Raw genomic sequence first — 14,662 nt, forward strand, 5'->3', positions numbered from 1 at the left:
TTGTTGGGCAGTTAAAGTCTAAAACAAGCTCTAGTGTAGTGTGACCCTGTCACCCTCTGAAGAGCAGGCACGATTAGGCACTGGATAGAACGAGTGGGATGAGATAATCTGAAGGGGTTTCACTGTTCATTACCTGGAGCCCGTCAAATGTTACATTGATATCAGGACAAGAGGAAACACTGAGACATTGAGAGTGAAACCTCACCGAACAGATGAGCTGCTTTTTCAAGCTTAGAAATACAGCTGATTTTAAATCAGCAAAATTTCACTTCATTAAAGTCTCCACTATCTGAAAAACACAGACATTTTACTGATCGGAGAATAATGATCTTGTTCCAAAAATACAAATTACAAATGAATTGTAATCTTTTTTAAAAACGATCTAATTTAAAGCATTCTCCAACCAAACAAAAGCACCAAGCATTCCCAGGACATTGAGAGATTATGTGAATGGGCAAAACTGTGGGAAAGGAAGATGGTAGTGGTTGTTGGAGGCCAATCATCTCAGCCCCAGGGCATTGCTGCAGGAGTTCCTCAGGGCAGTGTCCTAGGCCCAACCATCTTCAGCTGCTTCATCAATGACCTTCCCTCCATCATAAGGTCAGAAATGGGGAAGTTCGCTGATGACTGCACAGTGTTCAGTTCCATTCGCAACCCCTCAGATAATGAAGCAGTCCGAGCCCGCATGCAGCAAGACCTGGACAACATCCAGGCTTGGGCTCAAAAGTGGCAAGTAACATTCGCGCCAGATAAGTGCCAGGCAATGACCATCTCCAACAAGAGAAAGTCTAACCACCTCCCCTTGACATTCAACGGCATTACCATCGCCGAATCCCCCACTATCAATATCCTGGGGTTCACCATTGACCAGAAACTTAACTGGACCAGCCATATAAATAATGTGGCTACGAGAGCAGGTCAGAGGCTGGGTATTCTGCGGCGAGTGACTCACCTCCTGACTCAACAAAGCCTTTCCACCATCTACAAGGCACAAGTCAGGAGTGTGATGGAATACTCTCCACTTGCCTGGATGAGTGCAGCTCCAACAACACTCAAGAAGCTCGACACCATCCAAGATAAAGCAGCCCGCTTGATTGGTACCCCATCCACCACACTAAACATTCACTCCCTTCACTACCGGCGCACTGTGGCTGCAGTGTGCACCATCCACAGGATGCACTGCAGCAACTCGCCAAGGCTTCTTCAACAGCACCTCCCAAACCCGCGACCTCTACCACCTAGAAGGACAAGGGCAGCAGGCACATGGGAACAACACCACCTGCATGTTCCCCTCCAAGTCACACACCATCCCGACTTGGAAATATATCGCCGTTCCTGGGTCAAAATCCTGGAACTCCCTTCCTAACAGCACTGTGGGAGAACCGTCACCACACGCACTGCAGCGGTTCATGAAGGCGGCTCACCACCACCTTCTCGAGGGCAATTAGGGATGGGCAATAAATGCTGGCCTCGCCAGCGACGCCCACATCCCGTGAACGAATAAAAAAAAAAACTCTATCCAACAGTATAACTACTATTAGGGAGCCTGTGAATTATTCCCACTGTGTTTTTTGCCCCTTGTTACTTTTTATTTCCACCCATACTGGTTCTACTTCCTCATCTTCCGAGCCAAGATCCTTTCTCACCACTGCCTTTATCTCATCCTTTTTCACAGGGTTACGCCCGCTCCTTTTCCATTTTGTCTGTCTTTTCCAAAAATCACGTACCCTGGAATACTTTGGTCCCACTCTTGGTCAGCTTGCAACCACTTCTCAGTAATGACGACTAAATCAAACCCATTTATCTCTCTTTGTGCCATTAATTTGTCTATCTTGTTCCAAATATTTCATGCATTCAGATGAATCACCTTTCGTTTTAACTTTTTACTCTTTACTCTTTTCCACTGATTTGACCTTATTCACTGATGCTCTATTACCATTAAAGCCTCTGTACCACCCTGACACACTATAGTTATCTTTACCCAAATCACTACACTGCTCGATGGCCTTGACTTTTCGCCATGAATTGAAACCTCTGTCTCCCACACCACTCCTTGAGCCACGCATTTAACTCTCTGATCTGTTTGTCCCGATGCCAATTTGCTTGTGGCTCAGGTAGTAATCCAGACCTGATTACCTTTGAGGTTCTGCTTATTAATCTGGACCCTCGCTCCTCAAATTCCTTCAGCAGAACCTCATTCGTTGACCGACCTATGTCGTTGGTTCCTACGTGGACGACGACAACTAAATCCTCCCATCATGCTCCAAGAGCTGTGTGCTGTCACTGTACATGTGGAATCTAACGTTGTGTTTTCGAATGATGTCGCCGAGCAGCAGCATGTAGATGAGAAATAGGAGGGGGCCAAGGATCGATCCTTGGGCGACTCCAGAGGTAACGGTGCGGGTGCGCGAAGAGAAGTCATTGCCGGCGATTCTCTGGCTATGACTGGATAGATAAGAATGGAACCAGGCGAACGCAGTCCTAACCAGCTGGACGACAGAGGAGAGGCGTTGGTGGTAGGTTGTGTGTCCAACGGTGTAAAAGGCTGCAGACAGGTCGAGAAGGATGAGGAGTGATAGTTTACCACGGTCACAGTCACATAGGATGTCATGTGTGAATTTGATAAGGTCCGTTTTAGTACTGTTCCAGTACCGTTTCAGAAAGAGAAAAATTGACTGGTGCAAACTCAAGCAGGCAGATTGTTCGGGTCTGATATGCAGATTGGAGGATCTGCGCGTTTGTTTTGAGAAACGTTTATTCAATAGATAAAATAAAAGTACAAAAGACCAGACTGAAGTGTTTGCGGCCATCTTCAGCCAGAAGTGGAGAGTGGATGATCCATCTCGGCCACCTCCCGATATCCCCACCATTCGAGAAGCCAGTCTTCAGCCAATTTGATTCACTCCACGTGAGATCAAGAAACGGCTGAATGCACTGGATACAACAAAGACTATGGGCCACGACAACATTCCGGCTGTAGTGCTGAAGACTTGTGCTCCAGAACTAGCCGCACCTCGAGCCAAACTGTTCCAGTACAGCTACAACACTGGCATCTACCCGACTATGTGGAAAATTGCCCAGGTATGTCCTGTCCACAAAAAGCAGGACAAATCCAATCCAGCCAATTACCGTCCCATCAGTCTACTCTCAATCATCAGCAAAGTGATGGAAGGTGTTGTCGACAGTGCTATCAAGCGGCACTTACTCACCAATAACCTGCTCACCGATGCTCAGTTTGGGTTCCGCCAGGACCACTCGGCTCCAGACCTCATTACAGCCTTGGTCCAAACATGGACAAAAGAGCTGAATTCCAGAGATGAGGTGAGAGTGACTGCCCTTGAGATCAAGGCAGCATTTGACGGAGTGTGGCACAAGGGAGCCCAAGTATAATTGAAGTCAATGAGAATCAGATGGAAAACTTTCCAGTGGCTGGAGTCATACCTCGAACAAAGGAAGATGATAGCAGTTGTTGGAGGCCAATCATCTCAGCCCCAGGGCATTGCTGTAGGAGTTCCTCGGGGCAGTGTCCGAGGCCCAACCATCTTCAGCTGCTTCATCAATGACCTTCCCTCCATCATAAGGTCAGAAATGGGGATGTTCGCTGATGATTGCACTGTGTTCAGTTCCATTCGCAACCCCTCAAATAATGAAGAAATCCGAGCCCGCATGCAGCAAGACCTGGATAACATCCAGTCTTAGGCTCATAAGTGGCAAGTAAAGTTGGTGCCAGAGAAGTGCCAGGCAATGACCATCTCCAACTAGAGAGATTTTAACCTTTGACATTCAACGGCATTACCATCGCCGAATCCCCCACCATCAACATCCTGGGGGTCACTATTGACCAGAAACTAAACTGAACCAGCCATAAAAATATTGTGGCTACAAGAGCAGGTCAGAGGCTGGGTATTCTGCGGCGAGTGACTCACCTCCTGACTCCCCAAAGCCTTTCCACCATCAACAAGACACAAGTCAGGAGTGTGATTGAATACTCTCCACTTGCTTGGATGAGTGCAGCTCCAACAACAGTCAAGAAGCTCGACACCATCCAGGACAAAGTAGCCCGCTTGACTGGCACCCCATCCACCACCCTAAATATTCACTACCTTCACCACCGTCGCACAGTGGCTGCAGTGTGTACAATCTACAGGATGCACTGCAGCAACTCACCAAGGCTTCTTCGACAGCATCTCCCAAACCCGTGATCTCTACCACCTCGAAGGACAAGATCAGCAGGTACATGGGATCAACACCACCTGCACGTTCCCCTCCAAGTCACACACCATCCCGACTTGGAAATATATCGCCGTTCCTTCATCTTCGCTGGGTCAAAATCCTGGAACTCCCTTCCTAACAGTACTGTGGGAGAACCTTCACCACACGGACTGCAGCGGTTCAAGACGGCGGCTCACCACCACCTTTTCAAATGCAATTAGGGATGGACAACAAATGATGGCCTCGCCAGCGACGCCCACAACCCATGAACGAATAAAAAAAAGTGTTATCAGCAGTAATGTTGGAGTAGAGTCATCACATTTAAAGTTAGGGTCGGTACACCACAAGCAATTTTCGGGTAGGCTCACTGCCGGTAATGTTAGGATAAGGTCTCCATCGGTAATGATAGAGTAGGGTGAACACCAGTAATGTTAGAGTAGAGTCACCACCAGTAATGTTAGAGTAGAGTCACCACCAGTAATGTTAGAGTAGGGTCACCACCAGTAATGTTAGAGTAGAGTCACCACCAGTAATGTTAGAGTAGGGTCATCACCAGTAATGTTAGAATAGGGTCACCCCCAGTAATGTTAGAGTAGGGTCACCACCAGTAATGTTAGAGTAGGGTCACCACCAGTAATGTTAGAGTAGGGTCACCATCGGTAATGTTAGAATAGGGTCACCACCAGTAATGTTAGAGTAGGGTCACCATCGGTAATGATAGTGTAGGGTAACCACCAGTAATGTTAGAGTAGGGTCACCACCAGTAATGTTAGAATAGAGTCATCACCAGTAATGTTAGTGTAGAGTCACCATCAGTAATGTTAGAGTAGAGTCACCACCAGTAATGTTAGAGTAGAGTCACCACCAGTAATGTTAGAGTAGAGTCACCACCAGTAATGATAGCGTAGGGTCACCACCAGTAATGTTAGTGTAGAGTCACCACCAGTAATGTTAGAGTAGAGTCACCACCAGTAATGATAGCGTAGGGTCACCACCAGTAATGTTAGAGTAGAGTCACCACCAGTAATGTTAGAGTAGAGACACCACCAGTAATGTCAGAGTAGAGTCACCACCAGTAATGTTAGAGTAGAGTCACCACCAGTAATGTTAGAGTAGGGTCACCACCAGTAATGTTAGAGTAGAGTCACCACCAGTAATGTTAGAGTAGGGTCATCACCAGTAATGTTAGAATAGGGTCACCCCCAGTAATGTTAGAGTAGGGTCACCACCAGTAATGTTAGAGTAGGGTCACCACCAGTAATGTTAGAGTAGAGTCACCACCAGTAATGTTAGAGTAGGGTCATCACCAGTAATGTTAGAATAGGGTCACCCCCAGTAATGTTAGAGTAGAGTCACCACCAGTAATGTTAGAGTAGGGTCATCACCAGTAATGTTAGAATAGGGTCACCCCCAGTAATGTTAGAGTAGGGTCATCACCAGTAATGTTAGAGTAGAGTCACCACCAGTAATGTTAGAGTAGAGTCACCACCAGTAATGTTAGAGTAGAGTCACCATCAGTAATGTTAGAGTAGGGTCACCACCAGTAATGTTAGAGTAGAGTCACCACCAGTAATGTTAGAGTAGAGTCACCACCAGCAATGTTAGAGTAGAGTCACCACCAGTAATGTTAGAATAGAGTCACCACCAGTAATGTTAGAGTAGGGTCACCACCAGTAATGTTAGAGTAGAGTCACCACCAGTAATGTTAGAGTAGAGTCACCACCAGCAATGTTAGAGTAGAGTCACCACCAGTAATGTTAGAATAGAGTCACCACCAGTAATGTTACAGTAGGGTCACCACCAGTAATGTTAGAGTAGGGTCACCACCAGTAATGTTAGAGTAGGGTCACCACCAGTAATGTTAGAGTAGAGTCACCAACAGTAATGTTAGAGTAGAGTCACCACCAGTAATGTTAGAGTAGGGTCAACATCAGTAATGTTAGAGTAGGGCCACCGCCAGTAATGTTAGAGTAGAGTCACCATCAGTAATGTTAGAGTAGAGTCACCGCCAGTAATGTTAGAGTAGAGTCACCACCAGTAATGTTAGAGTAGAGTCACCACCAGTAATGTTAGAGTAGAGTCACCACCAGTAATGTTAGAGTAGAGTCACCACCAGTAATGTTAGAGTAGAGTCACCACCAGTAATGTTAGAGTAGAGTCACCACCAGTAATGTTAGAGTAGAGTCACCACCAGCAATGTTAGAGTAGAGTCACCACCAGTAATGTTAGAATAGAGTCACCACCAGTAATGTTAGAGTAGGGTCACCACCAGTAATGTTGGAGTAGGGTCACCACCAGTAATGTTAGAGTAGAGTCACCAACAGTAATGTTAGAGTAGAGTCACCACCAGTAATGTTAGAGTAGAGTCACCACCAGTAATGTTAGAGTAGTGTCACCACCAGTAATGTTAGAGTAGAGTCACCACCAGTAATGTTAGAGTAGAGTCACCACCAGTAATGTTAGAGTAGAGTCACCACCAGAAATGTTAGAGTAGATTCACCATCAGTAATGGAAGAGTAGGGTCACCACCAGTAATGTTGGAGTAGATTCACCACCAGTAATGTTAGAGTAGAGTCACCATCAGTAATGTTAGAGTAGATTCACCACCAGTAATGTTAGAGTAGGGTCACCACCAGTAATGTTGGAGTAGATTCACCACCAGTAATGTTAGAATAGGGTCACCACCAGTAATGTTATAGTGGAGTCACCACCAGTAATGTTAGAGTAGGGTCACCACCAGTAATGTTAGAGTAGAGTCACCACCAGTAATGTTAGAATAGGGTCACCACCAGTAATGTTAGAGGAGAGTCACCACCAGTAATGTTAGAGTAGAGTCACCATCAGTAATGTTAGAATAGAGTCACCACCAGTAATGTTAGAGTAGAGTCACCACCAGTAATGTTAGAGTAGAGTCACCACCAGTAATGTTAGAGGAGAGTCACCACCAGTAATGTTAGAGTAGAGTCACCGCCAGTAATGTTAGAGTAGAGTCACCACCATTATGTTAGAGTAGATTCACCACCAGTAACGTTAGAGTAGAGACAGCACCAGTAATGTTAGAGTAGAGTCACCACCAGTAATGTTAGAATAGAGTCACCACCAATAATGTTAGTGTAGCGTCACCACCAGTAATGTTAGAGTAGAGTCACCACCAGTAATGTTAGAGTAGAGTCACCACCAGTAATGTTAGAGTAGAGTCACCACCAGTAATGTTAGAGTAGGGTCACCACCAGTAATGTTAGAGTAGAGTCACCACCAGTAATGTTAGAGTAGAGTCACCACCAGTAATGTTAGAGTAGAATCACCACCAGTAATGTTCGAGTCGGGTCACCACCAGTAATGTTAGAGTAGAGTCACCACCAGTAATGTTAGAGTAGGGTCACCACCAGTAATGTTAGAGTCGGGTCACCACCAGTAATGTTAGAGTAGGGTCACCACCAGTAATGTTAGAGTAGGGTCACCATCAGTAATGTTCGTGTAGTGTCACCACCAGTAATGTTAGAGTAGGGTCACCATCAGTAATGTTAGAGTCGGGTCACCATCAGTAATGTTAGAGTCGGGTCACCATCACTAATGTTAGAGTAGGGTTACCACCAGTCATGTTAGAGTAGGGTCACCATCAGTAATGTTCGAGTCGGATCAACACCAGTAATGTTAGAGTAGAGTCACCATCAGTAATGTTAGAGTAGGGTCACCACCAGTAATGTTAGAGTAGGGTCAACACCAGTAATGTTAGAGTAGGGCCACCACCAGTAATGTTCGAGTAGGGTCAACACCAGTGATGATAGATTAGAGTCACCACCAGTAATGTGGAGTCGGGGCACCACCAGTAATGTTAGAGTAGAGTCACCATCAGTAATGTCAGAGTCGGGTCAACACCAGTAATGTTAGAGTAGAGTCACCATCAGTAATGTTAGAGTAGAGTCACCACCAGTAATGTTAGAGTAGAGTCACCATCAGTAATGTTAGAGTAGAGTCACCACCAGTAATGTTAGAGTAGGGTCACCACCAGTAATGTTAGAGTAGAGTCACCACCAGTAATGTTAGAGTAGGGTCACCACCAGTAATGTTAGAGTAGGGTCACCACCAGTAATGTTAGAGTAGGGTCACCATCAGTAATGTTAGCGTAGGGTTACCACCAGTCATGTTAGAGTAGGGTCACCACCAGTAATGTTAGAGTAGGGTTACCACCAGTCATGTTAGAGTAGGGTCACCATCAGTAATGTTAGAGTAGGTTCAACACCAGTAATGTTAGAGTAGGGTCAACACCAGTAATGTTAGAGTAGGGCCACCACCAGTCATGTTAGAGTAGAGTCACCACCAGTAATGATAGAGTAGGGTCACCACCAGTAATGTTAGAGTCGGGTCACCACCAGTCATGTTAGAGTAGGGTCAACACCAGTAATGTTAGATTCGGGTCACCACCAGTCATGTTAGAGTAGAGTCACCACCAGTAATGTTAGAGTAGGGTCAACACCAGTAATGTTAGAGTAGGGTCAACACCAGTAATGTTAGAGTAGGGTCACCACCAGTAATGTTAGAGTAGGGTCAACACCAGTGATGATAGATTAGAGTCACCACCAGTAATGTGGAGTCGGGGCACCACCAGTAATGTTAGAGTAGAGTCACCATCAGTAATGTTAGAGTCGGGTCAACACCAGTAATGTTAGAGTAGAGTCACCATCAGTAATGTTAGAGTAGAGTCACCACCAGTAATGTTAGAGTAGAGTCACCATCAGTAATGTTAGAGTAGAGTCACCACCAGTAATGTTAGAGTAGGGTCACCACCAGTAATGTTAGAGTAGAGTCACCACCAGTAATGTTAGAGTAGGGTCACCACCAGTAATGTTAGAGTAGGGTCACCACCAGTAATGTTAGAGTAGGGTCACCATCAGTAATGTTAGCGTAGGGTTACCACCAGTCATGTTAGAGTAGGGTCACCACCAGTAATGTTAGAGTAGGGTTACCACCAGTCATGTTAGAGTAGGGTCACCATCAGTAATGTTAGAGTAGGTTCAACACCAGTAATGTTAGAGTAGGGTCAACACCAGTAATGTTAGAGTAGGGCCACCACCAGTCATGTTAGAGTAGAGTCACCACCAGTAATGATAGAGTAGGGTCACCACCAGTAATGTTAGAGTCGGGTCACCACCAGTCATGTTAGAGTAGGGTCAACACCAGTAATGTTAGAGTAGGGTCACCACCAGTAATGTTAGAGTCGGGTCACCACCAGTAATGTTAGAGTAGGGTCAACACCAGTAATGTTAGATTCGGGTCACCACCAGTCATGTTAGAGTAGAGTCACCACCAGTAATGTTAGAGTAGGGTCAACACCAGTAATGTTAGAGTAGGGTCAACACCAGTAATGTTAGAGTAGGGTCACCACCAGTAATGTTAGAATAGGGTCAACACCAGTGATGATATATTAGAGTCACCACCAGTAATGTGGAGTCGGGGCACCACCAGTAATGTTAGAGTAGAGTCACCACCAGTGATGTTAGAGTAGGGTCAACACCAGTAATGTTAGATTCGGGTCACCACCAGTCATGTTAGAGTAGAGTCACCACCAGTAATGTTAGAGTAGGGTCAACACCAGTAATGTTAGAGTAGGGTCAACACCAGTAATGTTAGAGTAGGGCCACCACCAGTCATGTTAGAGTAGAGTCACCACCAGTAATGATAGAGTAGGGTCACCACCAGTAATGTTAGAGTCGGGTCACCACCAGTCATGTTAGAGTAGGGTTACCACCAGTCATGTTAGAGTAGGGTCACCACCAGTAATGTTAGAGTAGGGTTACCACCAGTCATGTTAGAGTAGGGTCACCATCAGTAATGTTAGAGTAGGTTCAACACCAGTAATGTTAGAGTAGGGTCAACACCAGTAATGTTAGAGTAGGGCCACCACCAGTCATGTTAGAGTAGAGTCACCACCAGTAATGATAGAGTAGGGTCACCACCAGTAATGTTAGAGTCGGGTCACCACCAGTCATGTTAGAGTAGATTCACCACCAGTAATGTTAGAGTAGAGTCACCACCAGTAATGTTCGAGTAGGGTCACCACAAGTAATGTTAGAGTAGGGTCAACACCAGTAATGTTAGAGTAGGGCCACCACCAGTAATGTTAGAGTAGAGTCACCACCAGTGATGATAGATTAGAGTCACCACCAGTAATGTGGAGTCGGGGCACCACCAGTAATGTTAGAGTAGAGTCACCACCAGTGATGATAGATTAGAGTCACCACCAGTGATGATAGATTAGAGTCACCACCAGTAATGTGGAGTCGGGGCACCACCAGTAATCTTCGAGTAGATTTTCCACCAGTAATGTTAGAGTGCGGTCTCTCCCACCAGTGTTAGAGCACTGTTACCCGAATAATATGAGAGTAAATTCACCGCCTGTCATAATCACAGTACAATCCAATTTTATTGATGTGATGGATGAGTTAAAATTTCGATGAATTAATGTAAGGCCCCAAGAACCTAAAGCAGTCTCCGGAATGGACGTTCCCATCAGTGATCACAGAGCGTGCGCAGATCTCATTCCCTCTGGGATGACCATCCGTGCATTAACTTGAATGGATGGAGTTTCATGGACTGGGCTGCACAATTTCCCATTGGCGCCCAGGCGCACTGAGGCGGCAAATCTCTCCTTGTTTGTTAAGTGACTGTAACAAACGCCAAATATTGTGTAATCTGATTTTCGCACCGGAGCACCGATTGCCCTATAAAGGGGAAGCATTTACCGATCGCATATACACTCCGATTGGAGCCTTAAATCCCGACAGAATTCAATCAGTCTTCAAAAAATGGAACGGCCAACAATACTCCAGATAAAGGATATTTATTACCCTATTCTCGCATCCTTTGCTGTTCCCGGTAAGTCAATGTATCCTGTTGTTTAATAGCTGTTGTCTATCTTACTGTTCATGATCATGTAACAGATTCCCAGAATGTCCTCATTGCAGAGTCTCTTATCCACCTGGAGAAGTTGGTGAATATCAGCGAGAATCCTCCCTGTCCTCCCGGTCGGTGAGGTGCTGTTCTGATCGGTAGATGATGGGCACTGTACGCTCAACTATCCTCCCTGTCCTGAGAGAGTGCGAGGCTGAACCCCCGACCCCTCCAACTGTACATAGATCACTAAAGGATGTGTTTCTGAGTGTCAATGTTCAACATTTCATTTATCCCATTGTTCTCTGTCTGATTTAAGTTGATAATCCCTCGGACTGTAGCCGCCTCCACGCAACAGGGGACTTTGAGAGATACTTAGAGAAATAATTGCAGCTCCCCTCACCTCGGCTGCAAAGAACCTTCGCGGTTCCACCAGTTCCTGCTCTGTTCCCGAGCAGCCGAGTGGGTGAAGGGGAACAAATCACAATCACCTCACCAAATATAGAGGGTTCAAGGCCACCCATGTCGGTATTTATAAGGCTCAAAGAGACCCTACCTGAAGGAAGGTATTCTCATAGTATTCTCGCATATGTATACTATTAATGATCGTCCTCTCGACCGAAATACTTACCTCTTCTCCCAATTTCTTACAGCGAACCTAGTGACAATCGTGATTCTCTCCAGAGGAAATTGCGGCCTCTCCAAATGTATCTCAGTCTATATGGTGGCCATGGCAACAGCAGATCTCCTGGTCATGATCTTCAATGTAATAGTGTATCACATTTTCAGTAAAATCTTTCCACGTTCATTCCTGTCTTATACTGCTGTGTGTACGTTCATTGTGTGCATGGAATGTGTCGCCCTGGATATATCGGTGTGGTTTACAGTCTCGTTCACATTTGACCGATTTGTATCTATTTGTTGTAGGAAATTTAAAACAAAGTATTGCACATTGAGAACTGCGGCCGCGGTTTTAACAACCGTCGCTGTCCTTTTGTGTTTAGATAACGTCCCCTATTGGTTTGCATATGAACCTGAACGAATAATTAACAATATGCACTGGGGTTGCCTCCCCAGACTGGACTTTTTCTCATCGCCTGCAGGTGTTGCATTCAGCTCGTTCGAAAGCGTTTTAATTGTATGGATTCCTTTTGCTGTGATGTTACTGTTTAATTGTTTGACAGTCAGGCGTATTTTGGTGGCCAGTAGAGCCCGCAGGGGACTCCGGGGTCACAGCAGTGAGAACCAGAGTGATCCAGAGATGGAGAACCGAAAGAAATCCATCATTCTGCTGTTCACTGTGTCGGGCTGTTTTATGCTGCTGTGGCTGACATCCGCCGTGAGCTTTTTAACTACCAGACTGACAAACACAGAGCAATACCTAATCGATTATGCAAGCCCTGCGTATATCGCCACTGAAGCCGGCTATCTGCTCATGTATTTGAGTTCCTGTACAAACACGTGTATTTATGCAGCTACCCAAACTAAATTCAGGGAAGAGCTGAAGAAATTGATGAAATCACCTTGGACATTTCTTCTGACATTGGGTAAATTAATGAAAAATCAAACCAAAGCTTCCCGTCCTAACGACAGCTCAATTACAGACCGTTCTGAATTTTAGAATGGCCGTCTGGATTATTCTTCTGAAAATGAACAGGGATCAGAAAACATTTCTTCCATTTTGTGCCGTGTGTTTGATATCTGCCGCTTTCCCCGGGTGAACAGAATCGTTTCCAGCTAAAACTGCTCACTTCTTGCTCAAGATTCAAAGAGAACAGTCCTGATTGAGTTTCAGCAGTGGAGGAGACCATGTGGGCGTCAGCGTTAACTGCCTTTCACGGCAGGGACTGGAATGAGACGCCCAGTTTTGTTAATAGATAAAGCTTTAGTGTAGAAACAATGAAGGGTGTTACAATCGTGGTTATTTGTAATTCTTCTGTAATCTCGGTCTGAATGTTACAGGCGCTGGTCTCCCCATCAGACACTGACTCCTGGCCCAATAGAACGGGGCTCCTGTCTCCTGATAAGTGATCAAATGATGGAGGCAGTCGGAACGTGACTCCTGAATGTGACATTAGGCATCTTTGTTTGCAGATTTTTATTAAAATCTCAACTGATCATTAAAATGTTGGAATGTTAAAACAGGAGAACAGACCATTCGACCCAACCAATACCTGTCGGAGTTTACCCACCACCCGAGCAAATAGTTCCAATCACTTTACCTGCTCGGTCTCAACATCACTTCAACCTATTTCATTCATCCATTTATACAATTTAATCTTGAATATTGATATAATTTCTGCCTCCCTGAATTCCACAGCCTCACAACTCTCCATGTGAAGAGTTTCTCCAACCCTCAGTTCTAAATCTCTTACATTTATTCTTATATTTATAGCTGTTAGTTCTTGATCCCCCAACTAATGGAAGCAATCTGCTTCCATCTATCATGTCCCGACCCTTCTTAAGTTAAATCACCTGGAGCCGACTCGCCAAAAGACATCAATCTGGTATCAATACACAATCTCGTGAAAGTCAGGATGTGTAGTTCAAGTAGTTAAATGATGGCTTTCCCTTGGAGATGGTTGTGTCCTCGCTTGTACTGAACGATGAGAAGAATGTATTTGATAGTTTTGTCACTACCTAAAATATCGGGACCATGTAGGGGGAGATTCTGGTCACAAACCTCCAGACACCACGATCTATTGATAGATAACCAGAAAGGGCAGGAATGGCTTGGATCGGATGTCTGGTGCTGCCTTATCTTGGGTTATGGCAATGTGTACAGAAGTGACGTGTGAAGCAACCAACATGCGATATGCATGGTCAAGATACCGTGAAGAACGGGTCCAAGACATGGTTAGTCACGCTGACAAAACCACTACAGGAAATGATTAGTGTGGGTCTGGAGAGTGAGAACATGTGGAAAACCAATGGGTCGATATCTGCAAAATAGAATAGATGGAGGTAGATATATGATGCTGATGAGATATTGTTCCGTGTTGACCTTAAACACTCTCACCCCAACAGAGAGGGAACTGCAAGGAAAGCGTTCATCAGACTGTCCTCAAATCTGCTAATGTTGGACTGTATAGGTTTCTCTTTATATTGTAGCTATGTTAAACTATAGCCTTTGCTGTTAAGCAGGAAAGCATCAGTCAATTTAAAGTACCACTGGACTGTTGGGCCAGGGATAGCCCTGCAGCAATGGTCAGTTTCAGGATGAAGTAAAAAAAGATTTAATTGAAGACATGCCATTGTTTACTGATTCATAAATTTCAGAGAAATTCAATCATTTCAAAACAACGCGGGAAAGGAGTTAGTTCTACAAACATCTCAGCAGACGAAATCATTTCTGATTGGTATGTGTGTTACAGGAACAGAGACAGACTTATAATTAAATGTTTCACTTGGTAGAATTGCAATTCTATGGATCAAGAGTGAAACTATGGATAAGATAACGAACTTAGGGAGTTATACTTGTTGCCCAACGGAAAATAGTTCGTTAAGTAAGGAAAAATATAGTAATTGATAAAGAATACGTCAATTACATTCTTCTTAA

The sequence above is a fragment of the Heptranchias perlo genome, unplaced genomic scaffold (genome assembly GCF_035084215.1).
Source record: "Heptranchias perlo isolate sHepPer1 unplaced genomic scaffold, sHepPer1.hap1 HAP1_SCAFFOLD_47, whole genome shotgun sequence".
Classification (NCBI taxonomy): domain Eukaryota; kingdom Metazoa; phylum Chordata; class Chondrichthyes; order Hexanchiformes; family Hexanchidae; genus Heptranchias; species Heptranchias perlo.